We start from the raw sequence: 20,118 nt of genomic DNA on the forward strand, positions 1-20,118 counted from the left end.
GCCATTGCTTCCCACAGTTGTGTCAAATTGGCTGGATGTCCTTTGGCTGGTGGACCATTCTTGATACACACGGGAAACTGTTGAGCGTGAAAAACCCAGCAGTGTTGCAGTTCTTGACACACTCAAACCTGTGCGCCTGGCATCTACTACCATACCCTGTTCAAAGACACATAAATATTTTATCTTGCCCATTCACCCTCTGAATCGCACACATACACAATCCATGTCTCAATTGTCTCAAGGCTTAACAATCCTTCTTTAACCTGACTTCCCTTCATCTACACTGATTGAAGTGGATTCAACAGGTGACATCAATAAGGGATCATAGCTTTCACCTGGATTCACCTGGTCAGTCTATGTCATGGAAAGAGCAGGTGTTCCTAATGTTTTGTACACTCAGTGTCTAGTGAGTGTGCATAGTATTGTCAGTGCAAGGTAGGGTCAGTGCAGATAGTCCGGGTAACTATTAATTTACTATTTACCAGTCTTATGGCTTGGGGGTAGAAGCTGTCTCGGGGCCTGTTGGACCGAGAGCCGATGCTCCTGTACCGTTCGCCGGACGGTAGCAGAGTGAACAATTTATGGCTTGGGTGGCTGGAGTCTTTGGCAATTTTACAAGCATTCCTCTGACACCACCTGATATAGAGGTCCTGGATGGCTGGGAGCTCAGCCCCAGTGATGTACTGGGCTTTCTGCACCACCCTCTGTAGTGCTTTGCGGTCGAGGGCTGAGCGTTTGCTATACCAAGCGGTGATGCAGCCAGTCAAGATGCTTTCGATGGTGCAGATGTAGAACATTTTGAAGATCTAAGTGCCCATGCTAAATCTTTTCAGCCTCCTTTGAAAAACTATTCCTGATTCTTTGTGTTTAAAAGACCTACAGAAGAGAGATACAAACATGGGACGAGTACAGTACAAGATCAGCAACATTCATAGACACTATCAATCTACGATGGATCGGCCAGTTGACATGTAGTCAATAGTAATTATCTGCCACATACATTCCAAAATGCCCAACATGTGAAACGTCTGTGCCAGAAGCTGTGAGTTAACACTGAAACTAACTTCTCAATCAAAAAGTCTCACTGTTTGTAGAAGAGCAAGAATACATCTTAACCTCAACCCTAATCCCAGCCTTTTATTCAAATCACCAAAATGTTACATGGGCTGAATGCATATGTACACCATAGTTAAGCATGCATAACACTTTCATATGGGTGGCCCAAGCAGGAATCAAACCCACAAACCTTGGCATTCCAAGCGCCATGCTCTACTGACTAAGCCACACGGGATTTAGTAAAAATCAGTGAATGTAATCTTGAATGTCAAGATCACAACACAAGAATCACAGTTTACATTCTGCTAAGAATTCTGTTCACATTGAACATTTAAGACCTGCTTTCTGTGTGGCTGATAGTCAGGTGTCAATTTCACAATCTGAGCCCTGAAAATGGATGATGAGTATTGGTAAAAGAAAACAGTAAACATTGTATGGATGTCTTTCACCCACGACTGTTCTGCTCTGTAGCCTTTACATTACCTGTGGCTTTTGGCTGGTGTATTACCTCCCACCAGAACACTGGTTGGGATTCCGCTCACTTGCCCTATGATTTCATTTGCCTTTATTGCCTCTGACAAGCCATCATTTACTCCCATCATCTTCCTCAGTTCTCGCCTCTCTTCCGACAGATACAAGCCCAGTTATATATATTGCTAATATCCACTGGGATCTGGGTGGATCAACACAGCTTTGGACTTCTTTGCCAATTACCGTTAACCTTCACAACCTTCTCCCTATGACTTTACACAGGACTTTAGTCAGGGTTTGGCTAATACAGCATGGAGAATATTGGCTCAAGCAATTAACCTTCCCACATATTGAATATCTGAGAGCATCGTCTCAAGTATCCATAATTAATTCTGCAGTTAACCGTTTTACAGCTTTACCCTTTTTTATGCACCATTACCCACATTCATAATAACCATGGGCCCCACATATATTACATACTATATAGCAGACAAAATTACATCCAGCCCATTTTAAAATGGGCATATAATCTGTTTCCGTAGTGGAGGATCTGTGCTTGGCTCTTGGAGGTCTATCTGCAACTGAATGAATCCTGGGCCCGCCTTAGTTTACTGTTACAGATGTAGGATCTTAATTTGATCACCCTGTTGCATCAGACCTTTCCTGCAATGCAGGACATGTCAAACTTGTAGTGTATTTGAGGTTTAACAGACTTCTGAAGTTTGTCATTTCCCTTATGAAAAATGTATCAACCCCTACAAAAATGCCCATTAATTATAATCCACATAATAATTCACATTTCCTGTTGCTCCTTCTGTAGCAAACTGGCTCTAATTAAGATCCTACATCTGTAATACTGATTTACAATAGTGGTGGAATCAATACAATTCTTTGTATCTGATGCTATCTGTGGACAGGTTTACCAAGCAGCAGGTATAAATGGAGTGGAGGAGCAGAGCAGCTTCCCTGACAGCGATCTGAACTCCTTTCAGCACTTCACACTGGTCGCTGTGAAAGGGATACCATCTGTGCAAGTTCCCACCGCAAATCCACAGCTCTATCACATGGCTTGCAGTAGTCCTGCCTGTGTTCAGCCCCAGTGTCCCTGCCCCCAGAGGCCTGGCTACGTTAATGGTGCTGTTGTTTTATCTGCACAGTCCACACCCTACGGCAACTCCATCTGCTGTACGACGTGGAGGAGATGCTGCAGTACACCGAGGGGCATAGACCTCAGCCAGCCAAAACAACCAGAACCCTCTCAGATCTCAACCCAAGGATTACATACTGCCAGCGACATCACAAAACCACAGGAAATAGATGGAGCCAGAGAGAGATGCATCAATTAGATTTAGACAGTGTCACTGAATATGCAGTTATACCATATTTCATAGACACATCCAATGTGTTTTTCTTAATGCTTATACCAAATGGTGACCATGTTTGGAATGGTATGTCCTCCTCCTAGGAATAATCTTGGGATTTACACAGTAGATTACTATACTGTCCCGTTGAGTGGACTGTGAGATGGAATTACAGGAACGTGTGCAAGGACATACGATCTAATGTCATAAGAAAATCTAGCATGTTTGAGTGCGAGTGCGATTTTTATGAAACCTGTTATTCCCAAGGACAATGCTTAATCAGGAGAAGCCGCCCTGATTACGGCTTATGAGATAGTCCATTTAAAGAGCTGCTGAAGCATGTGAAACACTCGTAGGAAACAACACCCCACAATCATTAAATCTACCTCTTTACAATCATTAAGGTCATTTATAGTGTATCATTATCATTTCTGTGCTCATCAATGTGCAGAATAAAAGTGCAGCACACAGATACACAATTTCGTAACACAAGTCTTCTGTTTCGAATAGAATCCACATACGACAGACAGACAATGTCAGGCAACCTCCCCTTATAATTGTGACCGCCGTGCTGCATTGATGGAGAAATATATTTGAACAGAATCATTTCATGGTTCAGAGTGCTCACACTTTGATTTATCCTGGAGCCGCCCAGCCAAAGGTCCCAATTCAAAAGATTTTTGGGCCAGGGCCAAGTATCTATTTTTATTTAGAAAAAGAAACCCCAGTCTCAACAAAGGTAGGTTGCTGCACACGTCTAACTCTTCGTATTCCAAATCACTCAGAAAGTCAAACGATTTCAGAAAAAGGTGAAGAAAAAGGGATGAATGTTTAAAAAAAAAAGAAATGTACACGCCCTTCCTTTGTTTATCATGACCTGTAGTGAATGGTATCTAAAGGAAATGAACATCCTTAACACAAAATGCAAAACCTGCTCTGGGACTGTGTCAATAGCTTCATCTCTTTAAGGTGTTGTCTGCTGTTTACATCTTTCTACCAAAAACAGGCCAATCACCATTTCAGCACTATACAGAATTTAGGAGCTATCCATTTGTACATCCCACTGAAATGGTTCCATCCTATCAACTCAGATGACTGAATGCATGCCACATCCCAGACCCGGCAGAATGTTATTCCAGGCTCTGTGATTTGGGAGCGTTCGTTTGACCAGGACAGCTTTCCCATAGCCTTTAATTGTTGTGACCTGTTTTACATTCCCTTGAGTTTGGTGTGATCAACCGCTGTTGTGGCTACCATAACTCCTGCGACACGACACATGCTTGTTTCTCATCAAGTTTGGTGGGGTGGAGATAACATTGTGATGGGTGGCTGGTGACAGCCTCATCTCAATGTGAATGGAGCTAATCACCAATGCAAATTGCAATCAAAAGGGCTCATCCTCACCAAAGTGGGAGATAATTGTGCGACTGTGCCGATAGCAAAAGGTCAGTCACTTGTAGTATCAAAGCTTTCAAGTAATTATTCATTAGAAATTGTGTTTACGTTAGAGATTTTTCTGATTAAATAACAGTTTTAAGGGTAAGGCCAAATATTGTTCCATTTACTCTTGATTAAGTTTCTGATCAGTTTATCATTCTGGAATTTTCAATTGAATTTACAATCCAGCGTTTTAGCTTGGAAACACGCATTGTAGCGCGCTAATCATTTTCCTGATTTAATGCATTTCTACCAGGTCTATCCTGCATTTCATGAGCACACAAAATAACATTAAACATCTTTACAATTTCTTGGCATATTTGGCATTTTATTCTTTTCAGAGAAAGGGCTCTGCGATGATCCACTCCTAAATTCAGTTTGCCATTTTCCTCCAGCCAAAAATCAAAGGCTTTTTATGAAAGTATACTCCGCTGTGTGCCTGATCTGTCCCAGCCAGCTGTGTGCAGATGGAGCCCTCTAGTGCCTTACCGTGGGATCTTGAAGAGGGCTTTGATGGGGGGGGGTCTCCATCAGCCAGCTCTATGGCTGTGATGCCCAGTGACCACACGTCACAGCGGGCGTCATACGTGGAGTCATACTGCTGCTCACAGGCGATGACCTGGGATGACACAGGCAGGACAAACATGACACAAGCAGGTGAACACTTCTCATGCAAGTTGCTGTTTCTTACTGTAGATGATGATATGAAGAGAATGTATTAGCAATAGTGAGGGAGAAACTTCGTATGGGCACCAAAAGGCTTTCATTGATTCTGAAGCTGAAGTAACATGAAACAACAATGCAGAAGAAGATCAAGTCATTTAAAAATTGTCTGTGTTTAAAATACACATTGTAATGTTGATTTAAAAAGGTTACAGTTAAATTCATTCATCAGGTGAGTACATACTCACTCGTCTATCACTCTCTACAGTCCATATAGCACATCAAATGCAAATCAATGGTGTCATCATGTAGGATATTTCTGTGCTGAGAAGTCTTTGTGTTCTCATGCAACTGCAAGTAAAGGGGTTTAGTGGCGCATGTAAAAAAGGCTAATCTCAGGCGCCATCCAAAAGGGAGTGCCAACGGAGGTGTTTCTTCGCAAAAGTGCCCTCGTCAGCTGAGCAGACACACCTGGATAGAATTTAGGCGATTTAAGATTTAATATAAAACACAACATCCTCAGTGAATCAGTGTTTGATGCAAAATCAAGATTTGATGTTTTATATCACATACCTGTTATAATGACATATTCACAGTTGTTTAATATGCTTTAGTATGTACAGTACCAGTCAAAAGTTTGGACACACCTACTCATTCAAGGCTTTTTCTTTATTTGTAATATTTTCTACATTGTAGAATAATAGGGAAGACATCAAAACAATGAAATAACACATATGGAATCATGTAGTAAGCAAAAAGTGTTAAACAAATCAAAATATATTTTGTATTTGAGATTCTTCAAAGTAGCCATCCTTGCCCTGATGACAACTTTGCACACTCTTGGCATTCTCTCATCCAGCTTCATGAAGCAGTCACCTGGAAGGCATTTCAATTAACAGGTGTGCCTTGTTAAAAGTTCATTTGTGGAATTTCTTTCCGTCTTAATGCATTTGAGCCAATCAGTTGTGTTATGACAAGGTAGGGGTGGTATACAGAAGATAGCCCTATTTGGTAAAAGACCAAGTCCATATTATGGCAAGAACAGCTCTAATAAGCAAAGAGAAACAACAGTCCATCATTACTTTAAGACATGAAAGTCAGTCAATCAGGAACATTTCAAGAACTTCGAAAGTTTCTTCAAGTGCAGTCGCAAAAGCGCTATGATGCGCCCATCAAGCGCCATGATGAAACTGGCTCTCAAGAGGAACGCCACAGGAAAGGAAGACCCAGAGTTAGCTTTTTTTGCAGAGGATAAATTCATTAGAGTTACCAGCCTCAGAAATTGCAGCCCAAATAAATGCTTCACAGAGTTCAAGTAACAGACACATCTCAACACGCAGGAGACTGCGTGAATGGGCCTTCATAGTCAAATTGCTGCAAAGAAACCACTACTAAAGGACACAGATAATAAGAAGAAACTTGCTTGGGCCAAGAAACATGAGCAATGGACATTAGAGTGGTGGAAATCTGTCCTTTGGTCTGATGAGCCCAAATTTTTGATTTTTAGTTCCAACCGCCGTGTCTTTGTGAGACGCAGAGTAGGTGAACAGATGACCTCCGCATGTGTGTTTCCCACCGTGAAGCACGGAGGAGGAGGTGTGATGGTGTGGGGGTGCTTTGCTGGTGACACTGTCAGTGATTTATTTAGAATTCAAGGCACACTTAACCAGCATGGCTACCACAGCATTCTGCAGCGATACGCCATCCCATCTGGTTTGCGCTTAGTTAAAAAAAAAAAAGAGTTTTTTAAAGGAGCAGGTTTCTGGGCGTGATAGAATAGATTCAAGGCATAATGTACAGACAAAGGTATGGTAGGATGTGAGTACATTGGAGGTAAACCTAGGCATTGTGTGATGATGAGAGATATTGTCTCTAGAAACATTTAAACCAGGTGATGTCATTGCATATGTGGGAGGTGGAACTAAATGGTTGGTTAAGGCATATTGAGCAGGGCTAGAGGCTCTACAGTGAAATAAAATAATAATCACTAACCAGAACAGTAATGGATAAGGCATATTGACATTAGGGAGAGGCATGCGTTGCCGAGTGATCATAGGGGTCCAGTGAGTGTTTGGGCTGGCTGGAGACACGGCGATTCAGTTAGCAGGCCGGGGCTAGCAAGCTAGCAGAAGGGCCTTAGGGGGACGTCGCGACGGAGGAAAGTCTGTTTTAGCCTCCTTGTGCGGTTCCGTCGATAGACCAGTCGTGATGGATTAGTAGGGTTCCGTGTAGCAGAGGGGTCCAGTCCAATTGGCAAATGGATCTATTCAGCTAACAGTCCGATATGCTCTAGACAGCTAGCGGGCCGCGGCAAGCAGGCTAGCAGATGGCCATTCCGGGGACGTCGCAACGTAGGAGCCAGTTGAATAACCCCCTCGAGCAGATTACGTTGGTAGCCCAGTCGTGAAGGATCGGCGGGGTTCCGTACCTCGTACCAGCAGTAAAAGGGGTACAGGCCATTTGGCAAATGAAGTATTGTAGCCCATGCGTGGCTGATGGACCTCTTCAGCTAGCCTGGAGATGGGCCTAGCATGGGCTAGCTCCAGGCTAATTGGTGCTTGCTTCGGGACAGAGACGTTAGCCAGGAGTAGTCACTCGGATTGCAGCTAGCTAGCTAGCTGCGATGATCCAGGTGGGTTCAGAGCTTGCGGTCGGAATCTGGGGATATGGAGAGAAAATTGGTCCGGTATGCTCTGCTTTGAATCGCGTTGTACAAACTGGCAAGAGCTTTCCAAGCTAAAGGTAGCCGATGGCCGCTAGCAGTGGTTAGCTGACTACTAGCTAGTAGCTAGTTAGCTGGCTAGCTTCTGTTGGGGGATTCCGGTTCAGAGGTAAAGAAAAATACTTTAGAATAAAGCAGAAAAAAGCAGTGGGACTATCATTTGCTTTTCAACATGACAATGACCCCAAATACACTTCCAGGCTGTGTAAGGGCTATTTGTCCAAGAAGGAGAGTGATGGTGCTGCATTTATTTTTTCTTTTATTTCACCTTTATTTAACCAGGTAGGCTAGTTGAGAACAAGTTCTCATTTACAACTGCGACCTGGCCAAGATAAAGCATAGCAGTGCGACAAAAACAACAACACGGTGTTACACATAAACAAACATACAGTTAATAACACAAAAGAAAAGAAAAATAGAAAGAATCTATGTACAGTGTGTGCAAATGTAGAAGAGTAGTGAGGTAAGCAATAAATTGTCCATAGAGGTGAAAATAATTACAACTTAGCATTAATACTGGAGTGATATATGTGCAGATGATGATGTGCAAGTAGAGATACTGGGGTGCAAAAGAGCAAGAGGGTAAGTAATAATATGGGGATGAGGTAGTCGGTGGTGCTATTTACAAGTTGGCTGTGTACAGGTACAGTGATCGGTAAGCTACTCTGACAGCTTATGCTTAAAGTTAGAGAGGGAGAAAAAGACTCCAGCTTCAGAGATTTTGTGGGGACATCAAAAAATTTAATCAGATGACCTGGCCTCCACAATCACCCGACCTCAACCAAATTGAGATGGTTTGGGATGATTTAGACCGCAGAGTGAAGGAAAAGCAGCCAACAAGTGCTCAGCATATGTGTGAACTCCTTCAAGACTGTTGGAAAAGCATTCCTCATGAAGCTGGTTGAGAGAATGCCAAGAGTGTGCAAAGCTGTCATCAAGGCAAAGGGTGGCTACTTTAAATAATCTAAAATCTAAAATATTTGTTTAATACTGTTTTGTTTACTACATGATTCCATATTTGTTATTTAATCGTTTTGATGTCTTCCCTATTATTCTACAATGTAGAAAATATTACAAATAAATAAAAACTTTTGAATGAGTAGGTGTGTCCAAACTTTTGACTGGTACTGTATATTTGTGTGCATATTACATGAATGTGAATTACATAAACAGAGGGAAAGTGTGTGAATCAATCAATAGCGATATGGCATATCACTTGGTGTGTTAACCTGCCATACCACCATAATCATTTCTAATTAAGTGGGACAGATTTTTATCAGCAGGATTCCACTTCATTCTCAGCACAGAGGACATAAACATGCCTGGGGCAACTCAAAGTCATTTGGCAGAACAGCTTTCTTTTTATATGCAAAGGATCAAATAATGCAATTTAAATTGGCAATAATAGCCTTAGGTTAAGCTATGGTCCATGAAATACAAAGATGTTACATAGGGTCGGTAACAAAGACATGGAAAGAGGACTGCATCACAGCATTGATGCCCATATGTTAGCATTTACCAATAATATCACAGGCTTTTATGTGAACAAATTTTAGAAAATGGATTAACCGTGAACTATCAATGATGAGTTATCTGTTAAAGGCCCAATGCGCTCAAAAATGTGATAGTCCTGTGTTTTATATACACTCACCAGCCAGTTTATTATGTACACCAAATGGATCGCTCCTACAAACAGTGAGTCACGTGGCTTTCTATATAAAGCAGGTAGACAGGCATCGAGGCATTCAGTTACTGTTCGATTAAACGTTAGAATGGGCAAAACGAGTGACTTAAGCAACTTTGAGAGTGGTATTATCATCGGTGCCAGGCACACTGGATTCAGTATCTCGTGATGCCATTGCGTCAGCATGGACCAACATCCTTGTGTAACATTTCTGACACCTTATAGAATGCCCCAAAGAATTCAGTCTGTTCTGGAGGCAAAAGGGGGTCCGACGGTACCAGATGGGTGTACCTATTAAACTGTCCGGTGAGTGTATATTTCCACTCTATGAGGTTGGAATAATAATGTGAAATTGTGAAAATTATGATAATGCGCTTTAAGTGTAAGAGTTGTTTTGAAAAGTCCCCCAGACATTTCAGCCCGTTTTGGTGGGATGAAGTTTTGGCCTGCCTGATGACATCACCAGGTGTTAAATGATTTAATAAACCAATAAGAAAGAGATTTCCAAACCTCTCTGCTAGTTTTCAGTTTATCCCTTCCCACTCTGGCCACTCCCAGACATTCCTAGCAAAACTCTTACTTGAGATATTGTTCTTTGCTAAGAAGATATTTTTGTTTATTTTTGACCATTTTAATTTAAAACAATCCCAGAAATGATTTGATATTGAGATTTTAAAAAAGGCTGCACTGGACCTTTAAATGAAGGCCCAGACAGAAGGGAAGTGCCTCCACAACAGAAAATCAAAGCCATTACCAAAGTCAACAAGCTTGACTCCTCCCTCGGTGGTCAGAAGCATGTTGTTTCCTTTGACGTCACAATGGATAATCTGGTTGTTGTGTAAATGCTGGAGACCCTGGCAGGCGGGAGGAGGGGCTTAATAAGCTTCCGTAATGCCATTATTAACTGTTCGTTAATAATAAAGCTGTCTACCGCCATGTGTATTACACCCACACCCTGCCACCCCCTTGAGTCAATCCCCTACCCACTGTGTGTGGATGCCACACCCTTCTGTCATTAGGCATTTTGCAGTTGGCCATCTCACCAAGAGGGCGCCGTACAAAATGTATGCGATAACGGGCTCCAGCAGTTGCTGGCCTCGCATGAGCAGGCCTTTGATGAGATCTGTGACTGAGCCCCCACAGCTGTGTGTGTGTGTGTGTGTGAGAGAGAAGGAAAGAGAGAGAAAGAGAGAGAAAGAGAAAGAGAAAGAGAGAGAGAGAGAGAGAGAGAGAGAGAGAGAGAGAGAGAGAGAGAGAGAGAGAGAGAGAGAGAGAAACAACAGTGGCTCCTCCAATACTCACCACTCTAGATTATGATTAATTACAAGAGCCATCCCTCCCACACATACAACTAGACTGGAGTCACAACTCCTTCCAGAGCTTTTAAACTTCAGATTTTTCCCAGTGTAGGAGGGTGACCTCCTCTCAGCTCGGCGATGGATTTCACTCCCATCATTTAAAGTAAATCTACTGTTTGTGATCTTTCTACTGCTCAAACAGACAACAACAAAGATGGGCTGTAGTCTACTGTAAGACTGTGTTGATCATATTGGTGGAAATGTAACACAGGAGATAAAGTGCAGCTACCTATACTGAGCACAATCAGACACTGTCTTGTTTATCAAGCTCACACCACTGGGTTATATTGCCTCAAATGACAAAGTGCTACTGTATGATCCCTTAAATGATTAACTGCATGCTGTACTGAAGATGTACAGTAGATACAGTATATAATATTTGACTGGATTGTAAAGCTGGGCAAAGTCCAACTTTATAAGCGAGACAGAAAAACCCAGGGGATCTCACTTCTAGAACCATCCAGAGCTGTCCGACTGAGAGGTCGTCTGACTTGTAGAACATGCCGTAGAACTTGACCACTTTGGGGTGATTGGACAGGGTCCTCAGGATGTTGTACTCAGCCTCAATCTCCTCATCAACATCCTTTGTCAAAGAGGACACATTAACATCAGTCACACAACATGTTGACTGAACACCAACACACCAGACGACAAAACAACGTGTCGACAACTACTTACATTTCTAAAAAAGATGGATGTTGAAATAAAATTGAAGGGAACTAAAACCCCCTCAATCAGAGCCCGGAACCATTAAACACAGGGAAACTAACTCTTGGTTAGAAGTACCAATGAAGCTTCTTCTATATCAGTTTAAATCTCAGTGGAAGTGAAGAGAAAGCGTCACAGAGGCAGAATTCCTCTTCCTGGATACGTGAACGATACTGTCAGCGGTCTAATCAAGGAGAGGGATGAGCAGGGAAGCAGCTACATCTTCATACCCAGCTGGCGAGCTGCAGCAGGGGGCTAGCTAGAGGCGCAAGAGGGATTGAAGCACTGACACAATCACAGGCAAGCACTCAGCTTGAATCTCACAAACACAACATGGCGCCACTGAAGGCCCCCCTGGCCTCAGCGCCACAGACAGGTCTGGCAGCTAGCTGCACATCACTAAGGTCGTGACATACAGAAAGGCGGAGGGAGATGGTAAGGACGACTGTGGAGAGTGGGTGTAGAAATGGAGTGGAAATGGATGAAAAGGAGACAGGTAGTGAATCTACTTGGGAACAGTAAATACAGGGACAGGTACATGGGAGTACCAGCGGCTCGCTCAATACGGAAGTAGTCAGAGGACGCGGATGCTACGCTACAGGACTGTTCTGCTAGCACAGACTGGAAAATCTTCCGGGATTCATCCAATGGCATTGAGGAGTATACCACCTCAGTCATCGGCTTCATCAATAAATGCAACGACGACGTCGTCCCCACAGTGACCGTACATATATATCCCAACCAGAAGCCATGGATTACAGGCAACATCTGCTAGAGCTGCCGCTTTCAAGGAGCGGGACACTAATCCGGACGCTTATAAGAAATTTCGCTACACCCTCAGACGAGCCATCAAACAGGCACAGCGTCAATACAGGATTAAGATTGAATCCTACTACACCGGCTCTGATGCTCGTCGGATGTAGCAGGGCTTGAAAACGATTACAGGCTACAAAGGGAAACCCAGCCGCGAGCTGCCCAGTGACGCGAGCCTACCAGATGAGCTAAATGCCTTTTATGCTCGCTTCGACGCAAGCAACACTGAAGCATGCATGAGAGTACCAGATGTTCCGGACGACTGTGTGATCACGCTCTCGGTAGCCGATGTGAGCAAGACCTTTAAACAGGTCAACATTCACAAAGCCGCAGGGCCAGACGGATTACCAGGATGTGTACTCAAAGCATGCATGGACCAACTGGCAAGTGTCTTCCCTGACATTTTCAACCTCTCCCTGACAAAGTCTGTAATACCAACATGTTTCAAGCAGACCACATTGTCCCTGTGCCCAAGGAAGCGAAGGTAACCTGCCTAAATGATTACCGCCCCGTACCACTCACGTCAGTAGCCATGAAGTGCTTTGAAAGGCTGGTGCTGGCTTACATCAACAGCATCATCACTAGACCCACTCCAATTCACATACCGCTCCAACAGATCCACAGACGAAGCAATCTCAATCGCACTCCACACTGCCCTTTCCCACCTGGACAAAAGGAACACCTGCGTGAGAATGCTGTACATTGACTACACCTCAGCGTTCAACACCATAGTGCCCACAAAGCTCATCACTAAGCTAAGGACCCTGGGACTAAACACCTCCCTCTGCAACTGGATCCTGGACTTCCTGACGGGCCAACCCCAGGTAGTAAGGGTAGGCAACAACACATCTGCGTGTTTAGTCCCCTCACCCACGACTGCGTGGCCAAACACGACTCAAACACCATTATTAAGTTTGATGACGACACAACAGTGGTAGGCCTGATCACCGACAACAATGAGACAGACTAAAGGGAGGAGGTCAGAGACCTGGCAGTGTGATGCAAGGACAACATCCTCTTCCTCAATGTCAGCAAGACAAAGGAGCTGATCATGGACTACAGGAAAAGGCGGGCCGAACAGGCCCCCATTAACATCGGACTGTGGTGGAGCGGGTCCACATCACCAACAAACTATCATGGTCCAAACACACCAAGACAGTCGTGAAGAGGGCATGACAACACCTTTTCCCCCTCAGGAGACCGAAAAGATTTGGCATGGGTCCCCAGATCCTCAAAAAGTTCTACAGCTGCACCATCAAGAGCATCCTGACCGGTTGCATCACCACCTGGTATGGCAACTGCTCGGCATCTGACCATAAGGCGCTACAGAGGGTAGCGAGTACGGCCCAGTACATCACTGGAGCCAAGCTTCCTGCCATCCAGGACCTATATATTAGGTGGTGTCAGAGGAAGGGCCAAAAAATCGTCAAAGACTCCAGTCACCCAATTCATAGACTGTTCTCTCAGTTACCGCACGGTAAGTGGTACCGGGGCATCAAGTCTAGAACCAAAAGGCTCCATCCACAGCTTCTACCTCCAAGCCATAGGACTGCTGAACAATTCATCAAATGGCCACCCGGACTACTTACATTGACACCACCCCCCCCATTTGTTTTTACACTGCTGCTACGCGCTGTTTATTATCTATTCATAGTCACTTTACCCATACCTACAAGTACAAATTACCTTGACTGACCTGTACCCCCGCACATTGACTCGGTACCCGTACCCTCTGTATATAGCCTCATTATTGTTATTTTATTGTGGTACTTTTTATTATTTTTTTACTTTAGTTTATTCAGTAAATATTTCCTTCACTCTTTCTTGAACTGCATTGTTGGTTAAGGGCTTGAAAGTAAGCGTTTCACAGTAAGGTCTACACCTGTTATTTTCGGAGCATGTGACAAATACAATTTGATTTGATTTAATGGGGAGGCAGGTATACGGAAATAAGCGAAGGAACTTATTCTGTTTGTATGCTTGGTATACTGAGACAAGGCAAACAATAGTCAAGAAAAACAGAGATGATTTCCTTTATTAATTTGTTTGGTTTAGCGTTATCACTGGTAAGGGTTGACATTACTGGCGAAAATGAGCAAGAGCACCTAAACTTTCTAAAGAGACATGTCAATTGATTGTGTCTCTTTTGCATTTTTATTTAATTTTAATTGAACCTTTATTTAACTAGGCAAGTCAGTTAAGAACAAATTCTTATTACAATGACAGCCTACCCCGGCCAAACCCTAACGAAGCTAGGCCAATTGTGCACTGCCCTATGGGACTCCCAATCACGTTTAACTTACATTAATTGGGTGCAGGACTTTGAATGATGCCTGACTCCCATCCTTCCTGTTGTACCAATGGTCCCTGCAGTCAGCCAATGGATCCGCCAGGCTCTCCAGACCATACAGCAACCTCCTACATTGAATTATAGAGCTCCAAGTGATTTTTTAAATTTTATTTAACCTTTATTTAACCAGGTAGGCAAGTTGAGAACAAGTTCTCATTTACAATTGCGACCTGGCCAAGATAAAGCAAAGCAGTTCGACACATACAACAACACAGAGTTACACATGGAGTAAAACAAACATACAGTCAATAATACAGTAGAAAAATATGTCTATATACAATGTGAGCAAATGAGGTGAGAGAAGGGAGGTGAAGGCAAAAAAAAAAAAAAAAGGCCATGGTGGCGAAGTAAATACAATATAGCAAGTAAAACACTGGAATGGTAGATTTGCAGTGGAAGAATGTGCAAATTAGAGATAGAAATAATGGGGTGCAAAGGAGCAAAAAAATAAAGAAATAAATACAGTAGGGAAAGAGGTTTGGGCTAAATTATAGATGGGCTATGTACAGGTGCAGTAATCTGGGGAGCTGCTCTGACAGCTGGTGCTTAAAGCTAGTGAGGGAGATAAGTGTTTCCAGTTTCAGAGATTTTTGTAGTTCATTCCAGTCATTGGCAGCAGAGAACTGGAAGGAGAGGCGGCCAAAGGAAGAATTGGTTTTGTGGGTGACCAGAGAGATATACCTGCTGGAGCGCGTGCTACAGGTGGGTGCTGCTATGGTCACCAGCGAGCTGAGATAAGGGGGGACTTTACCTAGCAGGGTCTTGTAGATGACCTGGAGCCAGTGGGTTTGGCAACGAGTTTGAAGCGAGGGCCAGCCAACGAGAGCGTACATACAGGTGGGTAGTATATGGGGCTTTGGTGACAAAACGGATGGCACTGTGATAGACTGCATCCAATTTATTGAGTAGGGTATTGGAGGCTATTTTGTAAATGACATCACCGAAGTCGAGGATTGGTAGGATGGTCAGTTTCATTCATTTCATTCATGCTTCATTCATGTACACACGTTGGAACTAAATGAAATGTGTATCCCTGCCAACACTTTCTCCTCTCTCGGGAAGCTTTGCTAATCAAGGAAAGATAACAGGCAACGTGTCAGTAGTTTAGCTTCAAAACATCCTGCATATGGCTTTGACCACACTGATCTACATGCAATGCTTCACCAAAACACACTTTCTCATTACAGCTATATCAACACTAAAGATATTAACAGCTTGCTATATATTATGTTATACAGTAGACCACTAAACCCCTGATTGAGCTCAATGACACATCTACTTGGCCAAGGGAGGCACTTAACAGGTTTAAAGCAGCCGAAGAGAAAGCTAAATTTAAACCAAACGACGATACTTACATCGGGAGTGTTATTCTGTGACTCATTAAGCCTTGGACAGTGCAGACAAATGACTAAAGTGTCTCATAGTAAAACAAGACCCATACAGATGATGCTTGCTTATACCCGAGGGGACATGTAACAAGTAGCATTGCACTGGGAATCTGGATTAGCACACACCACAGGGACCCTGTCGATGTCCAGCGAGACACCACTAACAACCCTTCAATGTCTTCAGCATCAATTGGATTGGCCTGGGATTACCTTGACTGGTGCTTTTCTCTACCCCAACCCCAGGCCCCACACAAATCAAACTGAAAGAGCTTACTAATACAATTCCTTCTTTTTTTAAATATAATTTTCTATCTGACTTTGGTGTCTTTATCCAATGACTGTCACGCCCTGACCTTAGAGATCCTTATTTATTCTCTATGTTTGGTTAGGTCAGCGTGTGACTCGGGTGGGAAAATCTATGTTTTCTATTTCTTTGTTGTTTTGCCGAGTGTGGTTGCCAATCAGAGGCAGCTGTCTATCGTTGTCTCTCATTGTGGATCATATATAAGTTGTCATTTTCTGTTTGGGTTTTGTGGGGTGTTGTTTTCTGTTTAGGTTGTTGCCCTGACAGAACTGTGTGCTTTCGTTTTCTCCTTTTGCCATTTTGTTTGAGTGTTTTTGTGAACATTAAATCATGAACGCTGTGTTTTGGTCTCATTCCGACGATGAACGTTACAATGACAGGTGGGATATTAAGTCATATTAAGTAATCACATAATGAGGGGTAGTTTCTTGGACACAGATTCAGCCTTTTCAATAGTAATTCTCCATTGAGTTTGCTTTTTAGTCCAGGAATAGGTTTAATCTGTGTCCGGGAAACTGCCCCATAGTATCATAAATTAAGGATAAATCACTATTATCAAAGCAGATGGGTTGGGCCTGTAATAATACAGTCTGTATAAAGTGAGGCCATAAACAACCTGATGGTTCAAAGGTGCAAAGTAAGAGGTGCCTAAACATTCACCTGAGTGAGTAGTAGTGCGATGTGATGGATCAGAAAAAACATTTACATATGTATGTACTCCATATTCCCTGAATGATGAATATTCTCAATGAGAGGAGTTCAATTCTCACATCTCTTCAGTTTGTCACAAGTGCAATGTATCACAGAGGTTGACTGACCCTGTGGGAGATGGGGGAGCGTTTATTTTGAGCACCGGTTGACGTGAAAAAAGGTAAACGATGTTTGGACCACCAGGTCTCTCTCTGTCACTGCACCAGCGTGGATAGATTTATGAATTGGCGTAGGAGCAGGGTGAGTGATGGCTTGACACGAGGTGGATATAACTGATCTGAAACATGCAGTGCAAAGTGGTGACTGATGTCCTTCAATGTGTCCTTCCTCAAAGAAAGCAAACATAACGTGGGACAAGGGGGAGAGAATAGCCTTTATAAGTCTGCACGTGTAACACTAGACGAGACCGCCCAATCATTTTCCTCCCTGTAAGACTTCAGATAAAAGACAACGCTATCATCATTTATCAACCGGAAATTAATTTTACCAGCTCAGTCCCGTTCAAATACAGTAAATCACACATGCCTCGTGCATCAATAAGGTGAAGAGTACAAAAAAAGTAGAGTACAAAAAAAGTATGAATGTATGTACTTGTAAGTCGCTCTGGATAAGAGCGTCTGCTAAATGACTTAAATGTAATGTAAAAATGTAAATGTGAAAACATTTTTTTTGGAGCCATTGATTTACTCTTAACAAATGGAACTATTTTGTTTCTAAGCATCTGTGAGTCTACTCAGTGCATTGCATACATATTGATTCTCCTGTTGCCCAGACATCTATGCCAGGCTATTGTAACAACAGTAAGTTCATATTGTTAGAAAGCAGCTGTGTGGCCAAAGTGGCTGGCAGCATCAGACACCCACTCTACAATATCAACTTTCTCCTGGTGCTCAAGCCTCTGATCTGAATTAGTAGGATATTGCCAGTCCAGCTGCTATTGCTCTCAGGAAAGTACTCAATCGATGGCTAAAATGAAAATATATACAGTACCAGTCAAAAGTTAACACACCTACTCATTCAAGGCCTTTTCTATATTTGTACTATTTTCTACATCGTAGAATAATAGTGAATACATCAAAACTATGAAATAACACACATGGAATCATGTAGAAACCAAACAAGTGTTAAACAAATCAAAATACATTTTATATTTGAGATTCTTGCATACCTTGTACCTTGTTTGTAACAGTTGATTCCCCATCACATCCTGCTAAGTGTGTCTCTGTGTCTATCCTAGCAACATGTCCCTGACCAAATCATGCTAATCAGCCGTGATAAGTTATTCATGCAGTGGTAATCAGCAATGCGATCTAGTTCTAAACATTCAGGTGCCATGGAATCATGTAGTAACCAGAAAAAGTGTTAAACAAATCAAAAGATATTTCATATTTGAGATTCTTCAAAGTAGCCACCCTTTGCCTTGATGACAGCGTTCTACACTCTTGGCATTCTCTCAACCAGCTTCGAGGTAGTCACCTGGAATGCATTTCAATTAACAGGTGTGCCTTGTTAAAAGTTCATATGTGGAATTTCTTTCCTTCTTAATGTGTTTAAGACAATCAGTTGTGTTGTGACAAGGTAGGGATGGTATACAGAAGATAGCACTATTTGGTAAAAGACCAAGTCCATATTATGGCAGGAACAGCGCAATTTTCGCTACATAACATGGCCAGTTCACAGGTTTCTCAACTCTTTCAGGTGACTCATTTCTGTATCCCTATCTAAGGAATGTGGAAAACATGAACGAAATTCCGACGTTTGTAACCATACCATGACTAAAGTTTTTAGCATAATGCAGACATGCTGTATCATCCAATTAATAGGCTACATTTTTAAAATGTATTTTACCTTCCATAGCGACATTTCCAAACTGATTTTCTCCGTTTTCTCACTAACCACGGTCACCAACTTGTCCTTGCTATCCCTACCCCATTGAAGTTGATATGTAAAATAGTTAAGGTAAGTATTAAGGTTAGGTAAATAGGGATTAGGGTTTATGGTAGGGACGTCCCAATGATTCCGGATAGCAGTGACCGTCACTAACCCGTCAAGGATTTAATTATTAAGAGGAACTTGATAAGCAATTGAGAGGATGTAACATTCCCTTAGATAGTTGCTCTTCAGGCTACTGCTGCACTCTATATTTTTTATTTAGGATAATTTAATATAGAACATAGCATAAGGTCTTACAAATACATACAATTGTTAAATAAAGGTTTTTACCAAAGCACAGAACCAACAAATCCCTTAAATTTAGGGATGATGCCTATGGTGGATATTTCCGTGCTCGTGTGATAATAAGCGTCCATCTCAGAATAAGGCCTTGGCCTAGCTAACTATTTCATCAATGTTGAAACTCTTAGGATTCCCTGCTGGTATCTTCTGGATGTCTGACAAATTTCACTAACTGGAGATGCCATGACATAGAGGCTTTGTCAGGTATTGGTCATTACGTTGGAGAGGACTTTTGTCTTTGCAACTTCAACTCAATTTTACTTCAGTGCACAAATCTGTTGCTGTCAAAGTTGGCATGAGATGCCCTTATTGCCCTGCAACAACGCATTGTGATTGGCCTATCTGCCAAAATGTTTCTCCTTTAAAATGTTTGAATTGAACAGCATCCTTTATTCCTAACTACAAAGACAAAGCCACTGAAGCTATGTGCTAAAGTTGAAATGATAGCTCTTCCTGTAAAATGTACAATCTGTCAAATTAAATCTGGCTCCTATGTTCAGTCCAAGCAGCCAATGAATAAATGATCCATAGCACTCCCAGTCCCAGAGCAATGATCTGTTCTATCTGCACCTTTCTGCAACAATGCCCTGAGATCCTCTAGCTGCAACAAGTTGATCAATCTGAATCAATTATGTAATTAATGTGTCTTTCAATTATAGTATGTTTTTGGGGGGGCTTCTCATGGTGTAAGCACTGTACCAATACATTTCCTATATGCAATAATACAAATTTGACAAGAGCACAGAAGAGAGGCTGCTTATAATGGTGGTGTAGAAAGGGAGATGGGCTTTTTCCATATGACCAGAGCTGAGAGCAGAATATTGACCGAGTGTCTGGGAGAAACAATATGTGGGGAG

The 20,118-nt window shown here is 42.5% G+C and overlaps 1 pseudogene; it reads right to left on the reverse strand.

The window, feature by feature from the left end:
- Nucleotides 1–16,004, reverse strand: part of LOC120064008 — a 98,339-nt pseudogene extending 82,335 nt beyond the window's left edge.
- Nucleotides 16,005–20,118: the final 4,114 nt, after the last annotated feature.

Source organism: Salvelinus namaycush, chromosome 19 (genome assembly GCF_016432855.1).
Source record: "Salvelinus namaycush isolate Seneca chromosome 19, SaNama_1.0, whole genome shotgun sequence".
Classification (NCBI taxonomy): domain Eukaryota; kingdom Metazoa; phylum Chordata; class Actinopteri; order Salmoniformes; family Salmonidae; genus Salvelinus; species Salvelinus namaycush.